The 24,814-nt window shown below is 56.6% G+C and overlaps 1 protein-coding gene across 5 annotated transcripts in view; it reads right to left on the reverse strand.

Moving 5' to 3' along the window:
* The window catches only part of NOS1 (nitric oxide synthase 1), a gene marked incomplete at its 3' end in the record, with an annotated part of 153,740 nt that overhangs the window by 113,418 nt on the left and 15,508 nt on the right, over window positions 1-24,814 (reverse strand). Inside the window, exon 1 of one of the 5 annotated variants that reach the window (XM_081285815.1) lies at window positions 23,357-23,659. The exons of 3 other annotated variants lie outside the window; for them this stretch is intronic. Of the gene's footprint in view, window positions 1-20,876; window positions 21,016-23,356; window positions 23,660-24,814 lie in introns of those variants that run through there. One more of the 5 variants, XM_081285812.1, reaches the window with a different exon arrangement.

Here is a 24,814-nt window from a genome sequence, read left to right on the forward strand (position 1 = left end):
CTTGGGGAAGCCTGGGGCTCAAGGCAGGGACCCCAAGGCATGTTGATATTAATCCACCCTGACCATGTGGGCTGCGGGGACCAGGGGGCCCTCGAGTCTCCAACGAGACCAAGTCGGACAGGTAAGGGGTCCCGCACCCCCCGACGCAGGTCGCGCAGCCTGCCCTGGACGAGGAAATCGCGTCCCTGGATCATGGTTCCTCTGCAAGGTCCCTGGACAGCAGGACACTGGCTTCCTGGCCCCATTCCTCAGAGGTTCAACTGTCCAAGCTCAGGGTGGCCAGACGGTCCCTGGCTGCATCCCAAAGCAGTGGCCTGACCTCTGTGGAGGGACATGCCAAAGTCAAGGCCCTGATTCGGTTCTAGCAGCGCCTCCTGATTTCTGGGCACATGACCTGCCCTCTCTGGCCTGTGGTGACCTGCCAACTCCAGGCCCCTCTAAGACACTTGCCAGTGTTTCTGTCAACTGCGGTTCCCATAGCTGCCCCCGTCCCCGTCCCCGTCCCCAGCTCTCTCTCTGGGTTGGATTCATCTGTCTTCTAAAAAGCTGTTCCATCTTGCCCACGCGGAACCCAAGGCTTGAAGGGCTCCGACGGCCGTGTGGCCTGTACGGGGTGGAGCCGGGACCCAGGTGGACGTCGCCCGGCCTCTGAGCACCTGCCGTCTGACAGGCAGAGCCTGGGCCTTCTAAGAAATGGCCACCAAGTAGCCCTCTGTCACTCCACAAAGTACCTCGGCCTGCAGCAGGGTGGTGAAAGCCACCAACCTTGTCTGGCCCCAGGGTCACCCAAAGCTGGGGCCGTTTGGGGAGCACCAGGTGGGTCTGTGGGGCCTTCGAGGAGGCAGGAGGCCCCCTGCAGGCCTGCGTGGAGTCCCCCTTTGGACCTGAGCTCAGAGGCCCCGGCCATGGGTGTCCACCACGGGTCCCTGGAAGCTGGTGGAGGTGACCCCGCCCCTTCCCGAGGGTCTCATGTGAGAGGAGGCCAGGGGTGTGACCTCACCCGCCCTGCCTGTCCCCGCTTCCCGTCATTTGCAGCACATTCACGTTAGTGGACGCGGCTGAGCGCCTTCCCCACAGGCGGATGTCAGTCACGAGAGGCCCGGAGCAGCCACGGGCATGGAAAGGACCCTGTCGTAGGACACCCCTCCGTCTTGTCCTGGTAGCTGCTTCCTCTGTGGCCTGGGAGTGCCGTGAACGTCCCCATGGGGAGGGGAGAGTCCCTCTGCTCCTTCTTGAGTCTGGAGGGTGGCTGAGCCTGGTGGGTGACCACACGGTGCAGAGGCCTCTGAGTCCCATCCAGGCAGATGGTGTCCCCAGGGACCGTCATTAAGGCTCACAACAGCCCATCCTAATGTCCCTGTAACCAGCCAGGAAGCCTCGCAATTGGATACTCAGAAACAAGCGCTCTGCAGCTGCCCTGTGACAGATGAGCAGAGCCACAGTCACCTCCTACCCGCCACACCGGGGAGGCCTCCGGGGGGCGCTGTGCAGAGCACATACTGGGCCCCCATGTGCAGTTCTGGGAGCCGCAGCGTGGGTTTGCCCAACCCCCCTCACTCTACAGCTGGTTTTAGTTCCTGTCCAGGTAGCCCCTCCGCAGCCCCCTGATCCCAGGTTATTCCAGGGTCTTCCGGCTCCCCTTCCTGACATCTCCCCTCCCTGGGCGAGGATCAGCAGGGCTGAGTGAGTCCCTCCCACAGAGGAACGCTTTTGTGTCTAGGGTTTCATCCCGAAGAACGCCTGGGAGGTAGGAGTGGATACTGATATAATAAAGAAGAAGATACTGAGGGTCAGAGAGTAGTATCTGATGTGCCCAAAGTCACAAGGGGCAGGGGCCGGGAGTGGCCTGACCTCAGAGTCCGTTGTGACAGGTGGCCTCAGAAAGCGCGCTCTGCTGTCGTGCCACGACTATTTCTGACAGGGGCATTCTTTCCTGGAAGGTTCAGTGTTAGCCCCTGATCAGGTGTGGCAAATGCCCGGCCCAGCCCCGCTGCCCACGCCCCTGGCAGACATGACTAATGGATCACCAGAGAGCAAGGTCCCGGTCCTGACCTGAGCCTGACTCTCTGCTGTGGGCAGCGGCTTCCTGGGTTTGCCCGGCTGTCCCCACTTTCCCTTTTCTGGTGACAGTGACCTTCTCTGCTGGGGAACAGTTCTGCCTTCCTCGCACTGCAGTGAGAGCCATCCAGGAGGAGAATCGGCTCCTGCAGGGGTTCCTCCCGGCCCCTCTTGGTCTTCTCCAGCTCTGCCCAGCTTTGATGAGTGCAGGTCCCCAACCTGTTTACTGTCTGTGTCCCTCACTGGGACAGAGGCTCCAAGAAGGCAAGGCCCATTTTGTGTACCGATGACTCTTCAGGAGGTCTTAGAACAATGCCCGGGATACACTAAGTGCTCTATCAGGACTCATTAAGTGCATCGATGGTGAATTTCGCTGAGGGGATTGGAAAAGGGAGACTCTCACTGCTGGAGGTGATAAGCTGGTGTCACAGTTCAGCCTGAGATTGAAGACAGCACAGGAGAAAGCCGGTCCAAGAGGTGGACAGAGAAGGATTCCCCAGGGACAATGATCTCCTGGATCCAGCTATGCCTGAAGCAGCCTTCAGGAAGAGACTTTCCTGATTACTCTGCACAGTTCATTGTGTTAGGTTCCTGGGAAATACTTTGGCAAATAAAAATCTAAAGTCCCTGCCTTCATAGTCCAGAGGAGAAACAAGACAGTATAAAAGAGAACAAGTGAACCAAAGCCACATGACAAGCCGTGATAAGGACAATGAAGAAGTGTCCTGGAGAACAGAGAGAAGACGGTGGGGCGGGGCTTACTTCAGTTGGGTCTTCTGTAACATTTGGACCTTAAACTTAAAGGTCAAGAAGGAATACCCCGGTTCCTCGTGTGAGGCACGGGTGGTCCAGGCAGAGGGAACGGTGTGTGCAAAGGCCCTGTGGTGGGAACAAGCTTGGGGGCCAGAATCCCAGTGTGTGTAAATGAGGGGCCGCGTGACTTGAGATGAGGCTGGACAGGTGGACATCAGCTCATCACTCAGACTAGAACCTGGAGGTCAACATTGGACATCTAGATTTTACCTGGCATGCACTGGGAAACCCACAGAAGACTCTAGAACAAGGGAATGGCGGTCACTTGTCTAGAGGGTGCCACTGGGTGCCTGAGGCCCCTCAGGGTTCCAGATGAGACACGACGGCACCCTAGATTGGCTTGACATGAGGCTCGGGTCCGCGGCACTGGGAGGTGCTGGGGTCCTGTTGGCACAACACTTGAGCCCCTTGTGCGGCTCCCCGTGGGACGCCACCCAGCCTGGCCCCGAGGACCACTGTGTCCCTCCGGCCCGGCCTCCCACGGCCCCTCACCCGCCCTTCTCCTGTGTTTGAAGCTCCTGGTTCCTTCCTGATTGCCCCGTTCTTTCTTGCTCTTGTCCAACACCAATTTAAAAAAGGAGTCGTCATTAACTTCAAGTCACTCTCATTTCCCCCGTTCCTCCCTCCCTCCCTCCCTCCCTCTCTCTCTCTCTGTCTCTCTCTCTCTCTCTCTTTCCTTCTTCAAAAATCTAGGGGAGAAAAAAATCATAGTGTTGGCATCCCTCTTTATCTCTATTTCCAGAATAAATCCTATTGGTGGCTCAGCTGCCACCGAGGTCCCCAGCTGTGCTCCAGCCTTTGGTGGCTGCAGGTGGCCTCGGTCACTGAGCCCCATCTCCAGGCCTGAGGACTCAGTTTCCCAAAGTGATCAGCTCAGGCCTGAGCCCAGCCGGGTCCACGACTGGGTGACCAGATCCACTGCCCACCAGGGAGCCCAGCTGGCCCGGCTGTGGGTCACCGCGGGAATAATCCAGGCCCAGGTAAGGCACCAACCCCGTGACTGGCGAGACAGGCATGGCGAAGGGGTTCACGTCCTTCAGTCAATCAACAAACACCCACGAGGCATCACAGTTTCCATCGGGAGGTAAGATGGCAGGGCCGGCCCTGGATCTGAAGCCACCTGTGGCTGCTGCTGGCCAACGGGGAATTCGGAGCAGTGGGTCTGACCCGCCTCGACCTCGGTTTCCCCATCTGTAAAGCAGACGCCTCCCCGTCCAGGGGCGTCTTGAGAAGCCCTGAAATAGGTGTTGTACCAGCCCTGGTCTGGCCAGGGGTCACGGGATGCCAGAGGATCTTTTGGGACAGGCACGTGACACAGAGGGAGAGGCACAGAGAGGGCAGGAGTCACGGACACGGTCCCCAACCTGAGTTTTCAGAGTGAGAAACAGAAGATAGAAAGCCCATCTATGGTCACGGAGTTCCACTGTTTGAAATCCAGGGGAGGGAAGCCACGGACGGTGGCCAGGGCCAGAATACTGGTTACCCAGCCGGGCGCGGTGGCCCACGCCTGTCATCCCAGCAGCTCAGGAGGCTGAGGCAGGAGGATCACGAGTCCAGCCTCAGCCACTTAGTGAGGCCCTAAGCCGCTCAGAGAGACCCTGTCCCTAAATAAAATGTAAACAACAAAAAAAAAGGGCCGTGGATGGGGCTCATGGTTAAGTGCCCCTGGGTTCCATACCCAGTACCAAAAAAAAAAAGAATACCGGGGGTCCATGGAGTGAGCTGTGGGTGGGGGTCTGGGGGAGGTGGCAGGGTGCCAGGTGGCGGATGTGCAGGGTCAAGCGCGTGCCTTTCAGATGAACGCGCTTGGCGGGTCTGAGCTGAGCCTGATTCAGAGCGAGGTCTGAAGGGAGGCTGGGGTCCCTGGCTACTCAGCCCGGACCCCAGCCCTTCCCGTGTCCCCCACTTAGGAAAACCTCCTCCTATACCGTGGCTCTAAAAGTTGGTACCCAAAACAGCTGATGGCCATCGAAGGGGGATGTGCAGAAAAGCCGAGTCCTGGGCCCTGTCCCCGGACCTACACCCAGGGGACCCCTGCGACGGGTCCATCTCCTTGAACAAGGTGAGCTCCCTCGACTCCTCTCTGGTCATCAGTTCTCTTACCTACAAGTGGAAAGGGTGTCACCTGATTCCAAAGTCTCTCCTGAAAAAGGATGGAGATCAAATAGAGTCCCAGATCCCTGCTTGGTCTCACCCTGGCGGTGGGTGCTCACCGGGCCACTCAGAACCTCAGTTTCCTCGTCGGTGGGAGGCTAGATGCCTGTACCTGGTGGAGCGGTGGGTACACTTAGAATAAATGCTGCTGGTTTTGTGACCTGTGATTTTTCTGGAGCCTGAGTCCTGAGGAGGAGGAGAAGGGATTGGGGGAGGATCAGGACACGTGGGTTGGAGGGACCTTGTGGATGATGTGGGTGGCCATTTCCTTGACACTGTTTCAGAGGAATGAACCACGGAGGGGAAGAAAGAGGGTGTGAGGGTGAGACCATGGAGCCAGCAAGGACCTGGCTGCTGACCGCTGCACCTGCCCCCTAGGGAGACGCACCTGGGCCGGTGAGACAGTGTGACCCGTGTCACCCCTGCACAACACCAGTGTCCCTCTTCAGCTGTTGGGGTTCACGGGTTCTTCTGGGAATATGGAGAGAGCTACAGAATTTCTCCCCAGGAAATTTCCCCAATGCATTTAGCTTTCGCACCTCTTTAGCAGGTTCATGGACACTGAAGTCTCATCCAAGGGCCCCTGGTTTAGGGCCCTAATTTTTTGGGGAGGAGGTGTTACCAGGGATTGAGCCCAGACCATCTTATGTTTCATTATGAGACAGGGTTTCACTAAGTTGCTGAGGCTGGCCTCAAACTTGCAATCCTCCTGCCTCAGCCTCCCGAGTTGCTGGGATGACAGACATGCACCACCGTGCCCAGCCAAGAGCCCCAGTGTGGAGGACATGATGAGAGTCCAGGGTTCTGAGTCTCATCCTTGTTCCCTCCGCAGTCTCACAGTGTTCAGGGAGTCGAGTCTGCGCTCAGGATTTACTTCACATCCGTGAAGTGGGGGTAGCCGGGCCATAGGTCAAGAGGGGGTGAAGTGAACCCCTGAGAAGAGGCTAAGGCTGAGGTCAGCGCCTCCTGTACAAACCCCCTCCCAGACTCTACTCACCTTCACCCGTCCAAACATCCACTCCTTCTGCACCCACCACCCAGACCCCACTCACCTTCACCCATCCAAACATCCACTCCTTCTGCACCCACCACCCAGACGCCATCCACCCACCCACTCATCAATTCACCCATCCACCCATCTGTGCCTCCCCTCCTCCCTCCTCCCCTCCATCCCCTATCTATTTATCCACTTCTCCACTCACCATTTATCCCCCCACTCATCCAGACATTAGTCCTTCCTTCCTTCTGTCCGTCCATGTATCTGGCAGGCCACCCACCCGCCCATCCCTTAATCCTTCCTCACCCACCATCGCTCCTTCTGCTCCTTCAGAATCCACTGATGGTCCCCCACAGTGATGGTCCCCCACAGTGATGGTCCCCCACAGTGATGGTCCCCTACAGTGGTGGTCCCCCACAGTGATGGTCCCCTACATGATGGTCCCCTACAGTGAAGGTCCCCTACATGATGTCCCCCACAGTGATGGTCCCCTACAGTGATGGTCCCCCACAGTGATGGTCCCCTACATGATGGTCCCCTACAGTGATGGTCCCCCACAGTGATGGTCCCCTACATGATGGTCCCCTACAGTGGTGGTCCCCCACAGTGATGGTCCCCTACATGATGTCCCCTACAGTGATGGTCCCCTACAGTGATGGTCCCCTACATGATGGTCCCCTACATGATGGTCCCCTACAGTGGTGGTCCCCCACAGTGATGGTCCCCTACATGATGGTCCCCTACAGTGGTGGTCCCCCACAGTGATGGTCCCCTACATGATGTCCCCCACAGTGATGGTCCCCTACAGTGATGGTCCCCCACAGTGATGGTCCCCTACATGATGTCCCCCACAGTGATGGTCCCCTACAGTGATGGTCCCCCACAGTGATGGTCCCCTACAGTGATGGTCCCCTACAGTGATGGTCCCCCACAGTGATGGTCCCCTACATGATGGTCCCCTACATGATGGTCCCCTACAGTGGTGGTCCCCCACAGTGATGGTCCCCTACATGATGGTCCCCTACAGTGGTGGTCCCCCACAGTGATGGTCCCCTACATGATGTCCCCCACAGTGATGGTCCCCTACAGTGATGGTCCCCTACAGTGATGGTCCCCCACAGTGATGGTCCCCTACATGATGGTCCCCTACAGTGATGGTCCCCCACAGTGATGGTCCCCCACAGTGATGGTCCCCCACAGTGATGGTCCCCTACATGATGGTCCCCTACAGTGATGGTCCCCCACAGTGATGGTCCCCTACATGATGGTCCCCTACAGTGGTGGTCCCCCACAGTGATGGTCCCCTACATGATGTCCCCTACAGTGATGGTCCCCTACAGTGATGGTCCCCTACATGATGGTCCCCTACATGATGGTCCCCTACAGTGGTGGTCCCCCACAGTGATGGTCCCCTACATGATGGTCCCCTACATGATGGTCCCCTACATGATGGTCCCCTACAGTGATGGTCCCCTACAGTGATGGTCCCCTACAGTGATGGTCCCCTACATGATGGTCCCCTACATGATGGTCCCCTACAGTGATGGTCCCCTACATGATGGTCCCCTACAGTGATGGTCCCCTACAGTGATGGTCCCCTACATGATGTCCCCCACAGTGATGGTCCCCTACAGTGATGGTCCCCCACAGTGGTGGTCCCCCACAGTGATGGTCCCCTACATGATGGTCCCCTACAGTGATGGTCCCCTACAGTGATGGTCCCCTACAGTGATGGTCCCCTACATGATGGTCCCCTACATGATGGTCCCCTACAGTGATGGTCCCCTACATGATGGTCCCCTACAGTGATGGTCCCCTACAGTGATGGTCCCCTACATGATGTCCCCCACAGTGATGGTCCCCTACAGTGATGGTCCCCCACAGTGGTGGTCCCCTACAGTGATGGTCCCCTACAGTGATGGTCCCCTACATGATGGTCCCCTACATGATGGTCCCCTACAGTGATGGTCCCCTACAGTGATGGTCCCCTACAGTGATGGTCCCCTACATGATGGTCCCCTACATGATGGTCCCCTACAGTGATGGTCCCCTACAGTGATGGTCCCCTACATGATGGTCCCCTACATGATGGTCCCCTACAGTGGTGGTCCCCCACAGTGATGGTCCCCTACATGATGGTCCCCTACATGATGGTCCCCTACAGTGATGGTCCCCCACAGTGATGGTCCCCCACAGTGATGGTCCCCTACATGATGGTCCCCTACAGTGGTGGTCCCCCACAGTGATGGTCCCCTACATGATGTCCCCCACAGTGATGGTCCCCCACAGTGATGGTCCCCCACAGTGATGGTCCCCTACATGATGGTCCCCTACAGTGATGGTCCCCCACAGTGATGGTCCCCTACATGATGGTCCCCTACAGTGATGGTCCCCCACAGTGATGGTCCCCCACAGTGATGGTCCCCCACAGTGATGGTCCCCTACATGATGGTCCCCTACAGTGATGGTCCCCCACAGTGATGGTCCCCTACATGATGGTCCCCTACAGTGGTGGTCCCCCACAGTGATGGTCCCCTACATGATGTCCCCCACAGTGAAGGTCCCCCACAGTGATGGTCCCCCACAGTGATGGTCCCCTACAGTGATGGTCCCCCACAGTGATGGTCCCCTACAGTGATGGTCCCCTACAGTGATGGTCCCCCACAGTGATGGTCCCCTACATGATGGTCCCCCACAGTGATGGTCCCCTACAGTGATGGTCCCCTACATGATGTCCCCCACAGTGAAGGTCCCCTACAGTGGTGGTCCCCTACAGTGATGGTCCCCCACAGTGATGGTCCCCTACATGATGGTCCCCTACAGTGATGGTCCCCCACAGTGATGGTCCCCCACAGTGATGGTCCCCCACAGTGATGGTCCCCTACATGATGTCCCCCACAGTGATGGTCCCCTACATGATGGTCCCCTACAGTGGTGGTCCCCTACAGTGATGGTCCCCCACAGTGATGGTCCCCTACATGATGGTCCCCCACAGTGATGGTCCCCCACAGTGATGGTCCCCTACATGATGGTCCCCCACAGTGATGGTCCCCTACAGTGATGGTCCCCTACATGATGTCCCCCACAGTGAAGGTCCCCTACAGTGGTGGTCCCCTACAGTGATGGTCCCCCACAGTGATGGTCCCCTACATGATGGTCCCCTACAGTGATGGTCCCCCACAGTGATGGTCCCCCACAGTGATGGTCCCCCACAGTGATGGTCCCCTACATGATGTCCCCCACAGTGATGGTCCCCTACATGATGGTCCCCTACAGTGGTGGTCCCCTACAGTGATGGTCCCCCACAGTGATGGTCCCCTACATGATGGTCCCCTACAGTGATGGTCCCCCACAGTGATGGTCCCCCACAGTGATGGTCCCCCACAGTGATGGTCCCCTACATGATGTCCCCTACAGTGATGGTCCCCCACAGTGATGGTCCCCTACAGTGATGGTCCCCCACAGTGATGGTCCCCTACAGTGATGGTCCCCTACAGTGATGGTCCCCCACAGTGATGGTCCCCTACATGATGGTCCCCCACAGTGATGGTCCCCTACAGTGATGGTCCCCTACATGATGTCCCCCACAGTGAAGGTCCCCTACAGTGGTGGTCCCCTACAGTGATGGTCCCCCACAGTGATGGTCCCCTACATGATGGTCCCCTACAGTGATGGTCCCCCACAGTGATGGTCCCCCACAGTGATGGTCCCCCACAGTGATGGTCCCCTACATGATGTCCCCCACAGTGATGGTCCCCTACATGATGGTCCCCTACAGTGGTGGTCCCCTACAGTGATGGTCCCCCACAGTGATGGTCCCCTACAGTGATGGTCCCCTACATGATGTCCCCCACAGTGATGGTCCCCTACATGATGTCCCCCACAGTGATGGTCCCCTACATGATGTCCCCTACAGTGATGGTCCCCTACATGATGGTCCCCTACATGATGGTCCCCTACAGTGATGGTCCCCCACAGTGATGGTCCCCTACATGATGGTCCCCTACAGTGATGGTCCCCCACAGTGATGGTCCCCCACAGTGATGGTCCCCCACAGTGATGGTCCCCTACATGATGGTCCCCTACAGTGATGGTCCCCCACAGTGATGGTCCCCTACATGATGGTCCCCTACAGTGGTGGTCCCCCACAGTGATGGTCCCCTACATGATGTCCCCCACAGTGAAGGTCCCCCACAGTGATGGTCCCCCACAGTGATGGTCCCCTACAGTGATGGTCCCCCACAGTGATGGTCCCCTACAGTGATGGTCCCCTACAGTGATGGTCCCCCACAGTGATGGTCCCCTACATGATGGTCCCCCACAGTGATGGTCCCCTACAGTGATGGTCCCCCACAGTGATGGTCCCCCACAGTGATGGTCCCCTACATGATGGTCCCCTACAGTGATGGTCCCCCACAGTGATGGTCCCCTACATGATGGTCCCCTACAGTGGTGGTCCCCCACAGTGATGGTCCCCTACATGATGTCCCCCACAGTGAAGGTCCCCCACAGTGATGGTCCCCCACAGTGATGGTCCCCTACAGTGATGGTCCCCCACAGTGATGGTCCCCTACATGATGGTCCCCTACAGTGATGGTCCCCCACAGTGATGGTCCCCCACAGTGATGGTCCCCCACAGTGATGGTCCCCTACATGATGTCCCCCACAGTGATGGTCCCCTACATGATGGTCCCCTACAGTGGTGGTCCCCTACAGTGATGGTCCCCCACAGTGATGGTCCCCTACAGTGATGGTCCCCTACATGATGTCCCCCACAGTGATGGTCCCCTACATGATGTCCCCCACAGTGATGGTCCCCTACATGATGTCCCCTACAGTGATGGTCCCCTACATGATGGTCCCCTACATGATGGTCCCCTACAGTGGTGGTCCCCCACAGTGATGGTCCCCTACATGATGGTCCCCTACAGTGGTGGTCCCCCACAGTGATGGTCCCCTACATGATGTCCCCCACAGTGATGGTCCCCCACAGTGATGGTCCCCCACAGTGATGGTCCCCTACATGATGGTCCCCTACAGTGATGGTCCCCCACAGTGATGGTCCCCTACATGATGGTCCCCTACAGTGATGGTCCCCCACAGTGATGGTCCCCCACAGTGATGGTCCCCCACAGTGATGGTCCCCTACATGATGGTCCCCTACAGTGATGGTCCCCCACAGTGATGGTCCCCTACATGATGGTCCCCTACAGTGGTGGTCCCCCACAGTGATGGTCCCCTACATGATGTCCCCCACAGTGAAGGTCCCCCACAGTGATGGTCCCCCACAGTGATGGTCCCCTACAGTGATGGTCCCCCACAGTGATGGTCCCCTACAGTGATGGTCCCCTACAGTGATGGTCCCCCACAGTGATGGTCCCCTACATGATGGTCCCCCACAGTGATGGTCCCCTACAGTGATGGTCCCCCACAGTGATGGTCCCCCACAGTGATGGTCCCCTACATGATGGTCCCCTACAGTGATGGTCCCCCACAGTGATGGTCCCCTACATGATGGTCCCCTACAGTGGTGGTCCCCCACAGTGATGGTCCCCTACATGATGTCCCCCACAGTGAAGGTCCCCCACAGTGATGGTCCCCCACAGTGATGGTCCCCTACAGTGATGGTCCCCCACAGTGATGGTCCCCTACAGTGATGGTCCCCTACAGTGATGGTCCCCCACAGTGATGGTCCCCTACATGATGGTCCCCCACAGTGATGGTCCCCTACAGTGATGGTCCCCTACATGATGTCCCCCACAGTGAAGGTCCCCCACAGTGATGGTCCCCCACAGTGATGGTCCCCTACATGATGGTCCCCTACAGTGATGGTCCCCCACAGTGATGGTCCCCTACATGATGGTCCCCTACAGTGATGGTCCCCCACAGTGATGGTCCCCCACAGTGATGGTCCCCCACAGTGATGGTCCCCTACATGATGTCCCCCACAGTGATGGTCCCCTACATGATGGTCCCCTACAGTGGTGGTCCCCCACAGTGATGGTCCCCTACATGATGTCCCCCACAGTGATGGTCCCCTACATGATGGTCCCCTACAGTGGTGGTCCCCTACAGTGATGGTCCCCCACAGTGATGGTCCCCTACATGATGGTCCCCTACAGTGATGGTCCCCCACAGTGATGGTCCCCCACAGTGATGGTCCCCCACAGTGATGGTCCCCTACATGATGTCCCCTACAGTGATGGTCCCCCACAGTGATGGTCCCCTACATGATGTCCCCCACAGTGAAGGTCCCCCACAGTGATGGTCCCCCACAGTGATGGTCCCCTACAGTGATGGTCCCCTACAGTGATGGTCCCCCACAGTGATGGTCCCCTACATGATGGTCCCCCACAGTGATGGTCCCCTACAGTGATGGTCCCCTACATGATGTCCCCCACAGTGAAGGTCCCCTACAGTGATGGTCCCCTACAGTGATGGTCCCCCACAGTGATGGTCCCCTACATGATGGTCCCCTACAGTGATGGTCCCCCACAGTGATGGTCCCCCACAGTGATGGTCCCCCACAGTGATGGTCCCCTACATGATGTCCCCCACAGTGATGGTCCCCTACATGATGGTCCCCTACAGTGATGGTCCCCCACAGTGATGGTCCCCTACATGATGTCCCCCACAGTGATGGTCCCCTACAGTGATGGTCCCCCACAGTGATGGTCCCCCACAGTGATGGTCCCCTACATGATGTCCCCCACAGTGATGGTCCCCTACATGATGTCCCCCACAGTGATGGTCCCCTACATGATGTCCCCCACAGTGATGGTCCCCTACAGTGATGGTCCCCTACAGTGATGGTCCCCCACAGTGATGGTCCCCTACATGATGTCCCCCACAGTGATGGTCCCCTACAGTGATGGTCCCCCACAGTGAAGGTCCCCTACAGTGATGGTCCCCTACATGATGTCCCCCACAGTGATGGTCCCCCACAGTGATGGTCCCCCACAGTGATGGTCCCCTACAGTGATGGTCCCCCACAGTGATGGTCCCCTACATGATGTCCCCCACAGTGATGGTCCCCTACAGTGATGGTCCCCCACAGTGATGGTCCCCCACAGTGATGGTCCCCTACATGATGTCCCCCACAGTGATGGTCCCCCACAGTGATGGTCCCCCACAGTGATGGTCCCCCACAGTGATGGTCCCCCACAGTGAAGGTCCCCTACAGTGAAGGTCCCCTACAGTGATGGTCCCCTACATGATGGTCCCCTACAGTGGTGGTCCCCCACAGTGATGGTCCCCCACAGTGATGGTCCCCTACAGTGGTGGTCCCCCACAGTGATGGTCCCCTACATGATGTCCCCCACAGTGATGGTCCCCTACATGATGTCCCCCACAGTGATGGTCCCCCACAGTGATGGTCCCCCACAGTGATGGTCCCCCACAGTGATGGTCCCCCACAGTGAAGGTCCCCTACAGTGAAGGTCCCCTACAGTGAAGGTCCCCTACAGTGATGGTCCCCTACAGTGATGGTCCCCCACAGTGGTGGTCCCCCACAGTGATGGCCAGGCACTGAGCCAACTGGGCTGTGAAGACGCAGAGACCAGCAGCCTCCCGCCCTCAGCCCCTGGCAGGAGACGGGCCAGGTCTACCTTCCCAAGGCCCGAGAACGTGCAGGGAGCCCCGGGAGGGGGTCGGTGTACCCGGGGAGCCTGGGGCACGGTGGGGGTGCGCACCATGGTGGGGCTAGGACAGGGAAGGGACGCGGCACCCAGGGGAGGCAGGGCTCCACGAGAGGCCTGAAGGAGAAGGAGCGACCCCTCCCAGGATCTGGGTTCAGCCTGGCCACAGCAGAAGGCCAGGACCCCCAGGCAGAGGCCCGCAGAGGCCGTGTGTGGGGAAGCAGATGTTCCCAGGAGGTGGGAAGTAGCTGGGCGGCAGGGGCCCCCCGGACTTCCCCTCACTATAGGCACAAACCCTCCCACGGAGTCAGAACTTCCAACCTGACTTCTCTCCCTGTTCCTCAAAACCTGCAGACTCCTGGGTCCTGGCAGCAAAGCAGGCCCAGGCCGGGGTGAGCATCCGGCTGCACCGGGTCCTGTGCACCGTGCAGATCTAACAGGAGGCTCCCGGGGAGAGAAAACACAAAGGGCGCGCTCCCAGGTGACATCTGATCTCGGTTTAATGAGATGGCAGCTTCGTGTGGCTTTGGGGACTGGGAAAAAGGGCTTCTGGGCGGGATGGTGACTTTTGCAGCGGGGTTTAGCTGCATCGCTCTTAGGACGCCATCTTCAGAATTAACAGGGGGAGAAAAGACCCCAGGGCCAGGCTGGATCAGGGGGAATGGGGAAGCTGGCGTCATGTGGTCCACGCAAAACAGAGTGCGGAAGGGGCTGGACTGAAAGGGGTCTGAACGCACTGGCACGAGGTCAAGTGTGAAGGAGGAAGAGGCCCTGGGTCAGGGCGCCGTCAGGAATGAAGGGGGCAGATCCGACAGGTTCACTGAGATCCAGCTGGGCCTCTGGGGAGGACGCAGGAGGGACGGCCAGGTCAGGGACCACCGTGTGGGAGGAGATCTCCGTGGGGAGCTGATTCGCGGGTGGCTGCTGGGGACGGGAGCCAGCCTCGGAGGCCTGGACTCACCAGGGAAGAGGCAGCTCTGGACTCCAATCTCAGCCTCCTGGTGGGGTTGCCCGGGAAGATGGTCCCCATGCGGTGGGCTCAGTGGCTGGAATCCCAAACTGGAAATGTCCACCTGTGACAATCTCCATTTCCCCCGCCCCACTTTCTGCTGCTTCTGGATTCATGTCCTCTCAAGAGGAAGGTCGCAGCCAGCCTTCCAGAAAAGGGGACATACGGGGAGAGAAAAGTCATAAAAAATAAGAATAGAAGAGCCGTCCTGAGGTTTCAGCCTATAGTCGACGGAGCTGAGTGAGCTCCAGACACAGGATCAAGAATCACTGTCAGGAAATTTCAGAGACAATGGGGGGGGGATGAAGAAAAACAACCCCCCCGAAAGACACCCCAAAACCCTGAACCACGACCCACGGCGCAACCATGCAGGTCACCTCCCCCAGGCTTTCTGTAGGCTTCCAGGCTCAGGACCAACGGCCAGAGATGTGCCTTGGCAAAGCAACGTTTCAGAAAGATGCTCCCGTGTCCCATGAGCACGTGAAAGTTGGATCCATGCCATTGTCCCCAAGACACAGCAGGCCCTCCCGTCACACCCAGCAGCTCGGTGACGAGAAAACGGGGCAAGGACGTTTTAAACACCTGGCTGCTCTGCGTGCTGACCAGGACATGGCCCAAGAGGGTCCCTCCTAAGCGGGTAGCGGGATGTAGGACCACGCTGGGAAACTGTCAGCAGCTTATTGGGACACGTGCCTTTTGTGTGGCCCAGCTGTCCCACGGCTCCCTGCCCTCCCCAGGGAGACAGACCCAGCGTCTACACCAAAACCTGCAGCCCAGCGGTCATTCTAGGCTGGAACCACCCACAGTGTCCACCACCAGGGAAATGGACAAACGGTAGGCTACTGAGCCTTTAAAGTAGTATCCGGACGGAGACCAGTTCTGGATGTCACTCGGCACACCCAGGGAGCTCAACAGCTGAATGCTGAGAGGAAGAAGTCAAACCTGGGGTCTACACCTCGGGCTGCCAGTCACAGGCGGCTCAGGAACAGGTGGAGCTAAATTCTGCTCTTATCATAACCTGGATTGCACCTGGAGGTAGAGGGAGGGCTGGAAATGGCCCAGGGGAACACGGAAATGTTTCATGCCACGACTTGGTGGATGGGTTGATAAGTCAATAATTTGTCAAAGAATTTTATTGAGTCGTTCACATAGATTTCTGCATGTTGCTGAAGGTTTTTGATAGCTCAGTGAGCACGCACACACACACACACACACACACACACACACACACACAGCAGCAATGTCTCTGGACTCACCCCTCCTAGGTGATGGACCACATCCAGGAGCTCTCGGAGCTCTCTCCCCTCTTTAATTCCCTCTCACGACTAAGGCACCTTCCGGGGGCTAGAAACACCTTCTCAGATGTCACCAGCTTGCCACGTGCATGTCCTCAATAATAATGATAATGAAAACCTCCAAGGCAAGCCCCATCGATCAAGCAATGAATCAAAATAAAGAAGCCCAATGTGAGGAGATGGGGGTCCGATAACAGATATCGAGCAACAGAACCAGGAAAACAAGAAAATCAATCTGCGTGACTTTTGAATTGTGGTCACCGACCATGAGACGGAAAAATGATCAAAGTGAGATCTGTTCAAGAAAGCCATCGTTGATGCTGATATCTGAACATAAGCCCCTCAGAAACCAGTGAACAAAACTGGGAAACTGAGGAAAGGAGAGAAGAAATAAAATCTGAAGGAAATAAGCTGATCCAGGGGGGAAAAAAGATATGAATGTACAGGAGAGTCAAGGAGTTATTGACCAGAGAGAAGAAAGAGTGTAAAATTTCAACAATAGAGGACTCTATGCCAGGATATCAGGCAGATACAAGGGAGTCTCACATGTCCTCCCTGAACCTCAGACTCTTCCTCTGTGAAACAGGGCCATTCATTTTCCTCCAACAGTCATTTTCATTCATTCATCCACTAAGTGTTTATTGAGCACCTACTAAGAGCCAGACCCTGGGCTTGGTTCTGGAGACACAGAATAAACACACACTAGGACTCTATGATCATGAGGCTGATGTTCTACAGTGTCAGGGGGGTAATAGTGCTAGGGAGAAAACCAGGACAAGGGACAGGCAGAGGGGACAGGGAAGCTGCGGTGGCCAGTAAAGCCTCCTGATGAGAAGACACCTCATCAGAGACCCACTGGAGCTGGGGGATTAAGTCCTGAGCCTACCGGGGGCAGGAGGTCTCCAGGCAGCAGGAACAGCACGTGCAAAGTCCCTGAGGCACAAGTGTGCTCAGAGTGGGGGAGAAGTAGCATGGAGTCTGTGGCAGGGGAGGGGGAAGACCCCAAGGTCTCGGGGTGGGGGTCAGGCCTCGTGGACCCCAGGGAGGACTCTAGGCCTAATTCTGAGGTTGCCGGGGAGCCATGGGAGGCTTTGAGCAGGGGAGAGGGGCCACGTGAGTCTCTCCATGTGGGAGATAAAGGTAGGCCCCTGAGAGGATACAGAGGACTAGCAGGGTGGAGGGACTGACGCAGCTCGGGGACGATGTGGTTTAAATCCTGCGTTCTGAAGGGAGAGGCCATCTTTTTGTTCTGGGGATGGAGAAGGAGACCCTGATTTGTCACCTGCCTTCCTGGCTGGGCTCCCCAGGGCCCTGGCTGCTCCGGGCTGTTCTGTGTGGCTGTGGTTGGACTCTGAGCAGCTCCACGGGGGAGTCAGGGGTCATTACCAAGCCTCACCCAGAGTCTGGTGGCCTCTCTGCAGGCAGAGGGTGACACATTCCCCTAAGTCCCTCTCTTCCCTTCCCCACCAGGAAAGGTGTCGGTGCCTCACCCAGGAGAAGGGCCAGCAGGGTCTCCTGGGGTCTTGGTAGACAGGGAGTGCTTTCCTCAGGGGTCGTCCTGGGGGCCATCAGCATGTCCTGCCACTTCCGTCCCTGGGGACCAGCTGCTCTGAGCTCAGGTTCTTTAACTGAGACCCGCCCACTCACCCACGGGCTCATTCATCTCATGAGCTTTCCCAGGGGGCTCAACCCCAGGGGGACCGTCACGGCACCACGGCCCGAGACTTGGCCAGCCCTGGGTGCGAATCCTAGCCGCCCTTTGCTGCCTCTGTGATCTCAGGGGGAGTCACTTTACTTCCACGTGACTCAGTTTCTCCTTGGTGAAATGGAGATCATGAGAGTTCAGAGAAGGACAAGAAGCCGAACAGTAACCGCCATCGTCATTATGGTTGTGTCTGCCTGGGTTCAAATCCCGGTGACACCATTCACTTTGGGGTGACTTTGGAAAGTTCCAGAACCTTCTTTCTCAGTGGTCTGGTGGAACGTTTCCACCCCCCATGGTTCCCACATCGTAACCCAGCCCCCAGTGCCGTGGTACTCAGAAGTTTACCTACAGGAGGTGACAAGTCACAGGTCCTGCCTTACCAAGTCCGTGTTTCATGACCAGGACCAGGCGGTCTAACTAAGTGGCAGAGCTCATTCGATTTCTTCTGTCCCCAGGAACACGAAGGTCAAAGACTGGACTCCTCGTTCTCTTCTTCTTTTAATGTCTGGCCTCGGCTTCCCCAGGCTAGTGACATGCTTGCTGCAGGGAGACCGGGGTCCCCTGAAGAAGGGATGCAGGGCACCGTGCCGGCCGAGACTCCTGCACAGACCCCGCCCCCACTGGTCAGGACACAGCTCTCTCCTGCTCCCTCGGAGCTGGTGGCCTCCGGGACGTCCCCGAGCCGGCTGGCCATGTCTGTTGAACGTGATGGAGCTTTGCAGGAGGGGGCTCCCCCGGGGCTGGGTTGGTCAGGGAATCTCCAGGTTTGCTTTCAGAACAAATGACCGATCCACGAGGGGCTCTTGGTCTCGAGTGAAAGGATCCCGAGAGTTTCCAGCCAAACCTCTTGGGTTTTTCTTGGAAGAATAGGGGAGATCTACTGAGGGATGGCCAGGCCTTGACGGATTACAGAGGACTGTACTATGGGACACAGATGCACACGCCCAGCCGGAGCAGCCAGGCCTGGCTCTGTTTCAAGGACTGATCATAAAATATCCTCTCCCTCTAGATCTTATCGGGCAAGATAAGCATAATTTTCCTATGATATAAGCGAAAAAACCAAAGCCCAGAGAGGTTAGGTAACTGCCCAAGGCCACACAGCTAAGTAACTGACAATTTGTTAGAGCCAGATTAGGTACTGCGGTTACTAAATACCTATGTGACGTCAGCCTAGAAGGAAAATGTCATGGTGGTGGATGGCAAGCACGGCGACGATTCTGTGTGACTCCTTCCTCGAAGAGTGGGAGTCTGTTTTCATCTTCCCTTGAATCTGCGCTGATCATGTCATTGCTTTGAGCAATAGAATACCCCACAGGTGACGTTTCCCAGTTCCCAGTGTAGGACTGAAGAGTCCTTGTCACTGTTCTCTTGCATGTACAGATTCTGACTCACCTGCTAGAGGAGGAGGGAATAGTTGGAGCAGAGATGATCCATCTCAGTGAAGAACCTTCTAGATCAGGGGGCCTATGGACACCCTGGTAGCTGGCCACAGGTGCACGTAAAGACTATCTGAGATTGGATGCATCAGTCCTCCCAACCAGACCCAACAGCCAACTTGCAGAATTGAACTTTACATAATAAGCCATTTACATTGAGAGGATAGATTGTTACACAGCAAGAGCTGACCGATACATCACGGGGAGACAGTTACAAGGAACCATCACTAACCCAACATTTGTCAGACTTGAAGCATCCATGGAGGCGGGACTTCCTACCTCTGGGAAACAGAGCCTTAGTCCATGCTGCTTCCTGGCTGGTCCTTTGGGGAAGCCCCTCAACCTGCTTCCAAAGTTGGGACCATGAATCCTCCTGCCCCATGAACAGCAGCTTAGCAATGTGCCTGGTGTCTACCCACAGGATGAAGCAGCACCCTGCACCCTAGTTGTGACAACCAAAAATGTTTCCAGATGTCACTCAGTGTCCCGGGATGGGGACCAAGTTGTATCTGGTTGAAAACCCACTCACATAACCCCCTCGGGCGCTCACAGAGCCAGGCAAAATCTCCTCCCTAGCTGAAGACAGCAGAAGGTGGCAAGACAGGGCTAAAAATAACACCGCCCAACCAAGGGTCATAAATCATCGGGAAGGGGGCTCTCTGGCCCAGAGGGCGCCACCTGCTTCCAAGTCAGTGGTGGGGGTGGCCGTGAGCGGGCATGGAGGGGGGAGGGGCGGGGAGAGCCAGGTGGGCAGGGAGGGCGAGTTGGAGGCTGAGACGGGAAGAGGTGCTGTCTGGCCGGGTCCCCAGGAGCAGGCTCCAAGAGGAGGGTTTTGGAAGCAAAACTTTGCACACGATGAATCTCCCCGTGGCCCTAAGGACACCATCGCACCTCTGTCCCTGGGACTCCACCTTCTTGGACCGCCCTTCCTCGCGGGCCCCCTTCCCTCCAGCTCAGCGGCTATTGGTTCTAACAGAGGAGCCCCATGGGGAGTGTCTCTGGACAGCAGGCGGCCACTGTCACTGTCTCCACCGCGGTTTATGTGATTCTCAGCCCCACTTCCCCATGCCTGGCCCCGGGACTGGCGTTCCCTGCCTGGGGCTGGTGGGCACGTGGGGAGCAAGGCGGGCTTGGCTGGCACTGAAGATGGGGCCAGCGAACACCTCCATGGAGGACTGAAGTCCCCAGGGCTCAGAGCGTCCCCCCAGGGCGAGGAAGGCAGAAGGGCCGCGGAGGCCCAGACCTGTGGGCCCCAATGTCCTCTCCAAATGTCACCAAGACACAGAGCAGGGTCCCCAGCAGACAAGTTCATCAGATCACGTGCAACTTCTGACCCGGACCCAGACCCCACCTGGAGCCCCCGTGAGTTGACATTTCCAGTGAATCCCGTCCTCACTGGAGGGACAGCAGGCTTGCACGGCCCGGCGGGGTCACCCGGCCTCCCAAGTGCCCGCAAGCCCTTGCGATGCACCAGAGAGTTTTCAAACTCTGCTTTGGATCCTCTCCTCCCTTCGTCTGCCAGGAGCCCCAGGGGAGGTCTGGGGCCCTCTCAAGCCGGGAGAGGCCCTATTCTTAGCTGCAGGATCACCTTTCTGGTGGCTCTCTGCCCACCCCGAGCCGCCTGTCCCAGCGCCCCTGGTGGGTATTTTCCTTAACCAAGTGCATACACTCTGCCCGGGATCACCAGGGTGGAGAGCACCAGGGCCCAGGCGGGGCAGAGCCCCCTCCCCTCCAGGCAGAGTGACTGGCCCTCCCCTGCGCTGGCTTCATACCTGGCTCTGTGGCTGCTGGGTCCCCTCTGGGGCTCCTCCTCCTCCTCCTCAGAGCTGGCCCTGCTCTCCTGGAGGCCTGGTCTCCGGGGTTCCTGGCAACCTGGCGCGGAGCAGGTCTGACTCCTGGCTTAGTGAGTCCTCCCCCAGGGCTCCCGGCTGTGAGAAAGAGCCCATCTGTGTCCCTGGGGCCCTGTCACCTGGCCCAGTTGTCCCAACATCCTGGGCTGCAGGTGAGGCTTCTGGGCGGAGGGCAGGGGACCCAGGGGACGGGGGAAGGGAGTAGAGGTAGCTCAGCTCACTAGCCTTGGGCTCCTCTGCCTGTGACAGGCTTCCGGTTCGGAATGGTTCCGGAAGGTTCTAGAAGTCTGAATTTTTAACAGGTGTACCGGGGATTTTTGCCATTGGGAACTTGGGTGACCATAAAGGACATTCTGAGAAGGGGCCTCTGGTGGAGCAAAACCCTGGGGACTGGCCAGGTGGAAGCTGGGCGGCCTGGAAAGTGTAAGGACAGGTGGGGGTGGGGCAGACAGGGGGCAGGCTGCGTGGTTCTCCCAGTCGTCACCCAACCTGCCCTTACATCCTTGTCCGGTGTTCTTTTTATTTATGGGACCCCCCTACCCCACCCCAAGAAGGCCAGCCTCTTGTTGGCTCCCATGCCCCAGGCCTAGCAGGGCCCTATAACAAGGAAGGGGCTGAGCAGGGACCGTGGAATAAATGAATGAGTCCCGTAGTAGAGGCCTGAGATGATGGACAGGCAGACAGGCCAATAGAAAGGCGGGTGGAGAGATGGAAACCAATAGAGGGAGGGACAGAGAGGTGGGTGGGGAGGCCCCAGAGCCCGCCCTGCAGGCTGAGCCCCTGTCCACTCTCTGCGTCCTAGAGGCCAGTTTCACTCCTACCAACCTGGCCCAAGCTCCTCCTTCCTCTCTGGAAGCCCGGCTGCTCCCTTGCCCACTTCCAGCTTCAGAAATTTTGCTTACAAGTTAAAAAAAAAAATGTTGCTGCTTGCTGTCCTGCCAGACGGTCAAGGGCCAGGACAGAGGTGTCCTGCGCAGAAATCAGATCCTCGGGTGCAAAGCTGGGGAAGCTGGGGGCTGGGCCCTGTCTCAGTCACTGGGGCTTCAAGGAGATCATCGCCCCTGCTTCCCAGCCTCAAAAGGGAAGGTTGGAAATTCTTAAAAAGCACAAAGAATAAAAATACCATCCCTCCTATTTCCTACTCCACCTTGGCAAAAATTGGGGGAAGTTTCTTTCAGCGCTTATCCAAGGAAATGCTTTTTAAAATTGCATCTCATTTTTATATGGATCTATATTCCTCTAAACACAAGATGTAGCATTTATGCCACGAGGTGTTTATATGGTTTTAAACAAATGATAACATTCTCACAACCACTGAACGATGTAGGCATTATTAGCCCCATATTACAGGTGAGGAAACTGAGGCCAGGAGAAGTAAAATAACTTGCCTTGGGGCCAGGCTTGGAGCCAGGCAGTTTGAGGTCAGAATCCACATTCAACTCCCTTGCTGCAAAAAATTAGCATATGAGGAGAGATAGAGCTAAAGTCCTCTTTAACTCCCAGATCCAAACCCAATGCCCTACAATCCCTCTCCAGCAATCGGACACCAAGGGCCAGGCTGAGGAGGCTGGTCACCTGGCACGCAGGTACTAAAAGGCTGGTCTGTCTGTAGCAAAGTTTCCAACAATAGCACAAGTGGCTAAAGTCAGCCTTGCGTTTCTTATCACCATGCTCTGACTATTCTAAAGAATGTCAAAAGTCAAAAATTCCCTGAGGGAGTATTTTGTTTCTGAACCATTGCTGCATGACTATTAAGTTTTAATAATAAGATTTCAATCAACACATTTTTATAATGTATTCTTTTATGAACACACTATTTTATGCGGATGCCAATTCAAAGACCTGCCTCCCCAGGTCCACCCTGATCCCTGACACAACCAGAGAGATTCACCCACGCATGATTATTAGTTTTTTTTTTTGAAAGTTTGAAAGTTAATAACATTTTGGAATCGCTCAAAGTCACTGCAGGCTTAGTGTGTCTTCCATCTCTGGATACCGTATCTGCCTGTGTTTAAACAGTTGATTCAAAATAAATAGTGATTATAGCACAAAGAAACCGCACCAGAGTTATTTCTATCATTCCTTGCCACCACTCAGAGCGCTGTTTAAAATTCATCCGTGTTTAAAATTTAAAAGGGTGAAGCTCAGCATGAGCCGTGAGGCATTCAATTTGGGGGTACTCATTAAGCCCCAATTTTTGATTCCTCCATGATCTGTTTTGCTGAATTTGAGGGCATCTTTAACACTGAAGTGTATTCTTTAAAAATAATTGGTTTAAATGAAAAAAAATAAACAAACCATGAAAATAATACTTATTATTAACTGAAAATAATTTTGTCACATGGAAGAGGGGGAGTGTCAAAATAAATGATCTGCTGCAGGTGACACAAATATCCGCCCACCTTAGTGCTTCCCGGGGCTTCCCAGGGGGATTGGATGCTGAGAATCTCTCAAGTGTCTTTCCAACGTTGGTCTCCGTGGATATATACGAATATCTATGTCAATAAAGTATGGATGGAATTATTCTGCATAGGTGCACATGTTCGGCTGTGCATCAATATGATTATGATTTCAGCATCTTCTCCAAGTTCCTTTTCTTGTTCTGCAGAATAGGTTTGTGATTTGGTCCTTGTGAACGCTCCTTGTTCTAGCACTTTCTTTAAAATTGTCCAATTACTATAGAAACTTCTACTGATTCTCTCCCAGTGGGCATCATGCTGGGTCCAGCTTTTCACCGTTACGAACCCCATGCCCTGGGCTGGGGTTTCTCTGCCCGGGTCAGAGTCAGAAGCTGCATGGTAGGGTTTGGTTGAAGAGACCCCGTGGGTCCCTTCCTGAAGCCAGCCCGCGGCTGCTGACAGTCTGGGCTATTTTCACCCCTGACCTTTCCCAGGATGGCTCCTGGCCAGGTCAGGCCCTGGACGTCTTTCTCACCTCTGGTGGTGACTCCTGCGTGAATCTCGTGACCCTGTGGCTGTCACTAACCCAGTCTATGAGCCTCATGACTTGGGCTATTTAGGTAACTGTCCCCATCCCAACACACACTCACACTCACACACACACACACACACACGCGCACGCGCGCGCACTGTCCCTCGGTCCCTCCATGCCAAGGAGACATTTCCAGCCCCGATCATATTACTCTGCTCTGCGTCCAGGCTGGTGGCCGGCTGGGGAGGACAGAGGCCATTCTGCTGCCTGTCCCCACCCAGCCTGGGCAGCGCTCGAGGCCTGGCTAATTCTTCTTTTCCTTTTGCAAAAAAATCCTCCCAACTAACTGGGACATCCTCAAGGGTAGAGACAGTGTCTGGCTCACCAGGTCCCCAGAATCTGGCCTTGGGTCCTTGGAGAATAACCAGTTGGTAGATGTCAATGCCAGTGGCTTGGGGCTGGGCCTTGGGCTGTCGGGCACTGTCCCTGTGGACAGGTTCTCATGTCCCCTCATGTGGCTGTGAGTAGATGGTCCTGAGAGCTGTGGTGACGACCGTGGCCAGGTGACACACTTTCTATGGGTGGGGAAACCACGGCTCTAACAGCTGAACTGATTTGCTCAACAAATTCCTCCACGGTCAGAACTGACACCAAGTAGTGCTGGACCTCTCCTCTCTGGCCCTTGTCATCTGACGAGGTGACATGGGGAGTTTAGAAGTGAAAGGGGCTCCATTTTTAGCCCCAACTCTACAGCCCCATTGAAAAGGCTCCAGCCATTTCCCACCAGGATCACTGCGGACACCTCTGAACTAGCTGTGCCAGTTCTAACACCCCCACCGGGTCCCACACAGCACCCAGAGCAGTCTTTCTCGTCTGAACGTCCCTCCCCCGCCCCGCTCAAAGCTCACCCATGGCTTCCTGTTCCAAAT

Source organism: Spermophilus citellus (genome assembly GCF_964194105.1).
Source record: "Spermophilus citellus genome assembly, chromosome: 3".
In the NCBI taxonomy this organism is placed as follows: domain Eukaryota; kingdom Metazoa; phylum Chordata; class Mammalia; order Rodentia; family Sciuridae; genus Spermophilus; species Spermophilus citellus.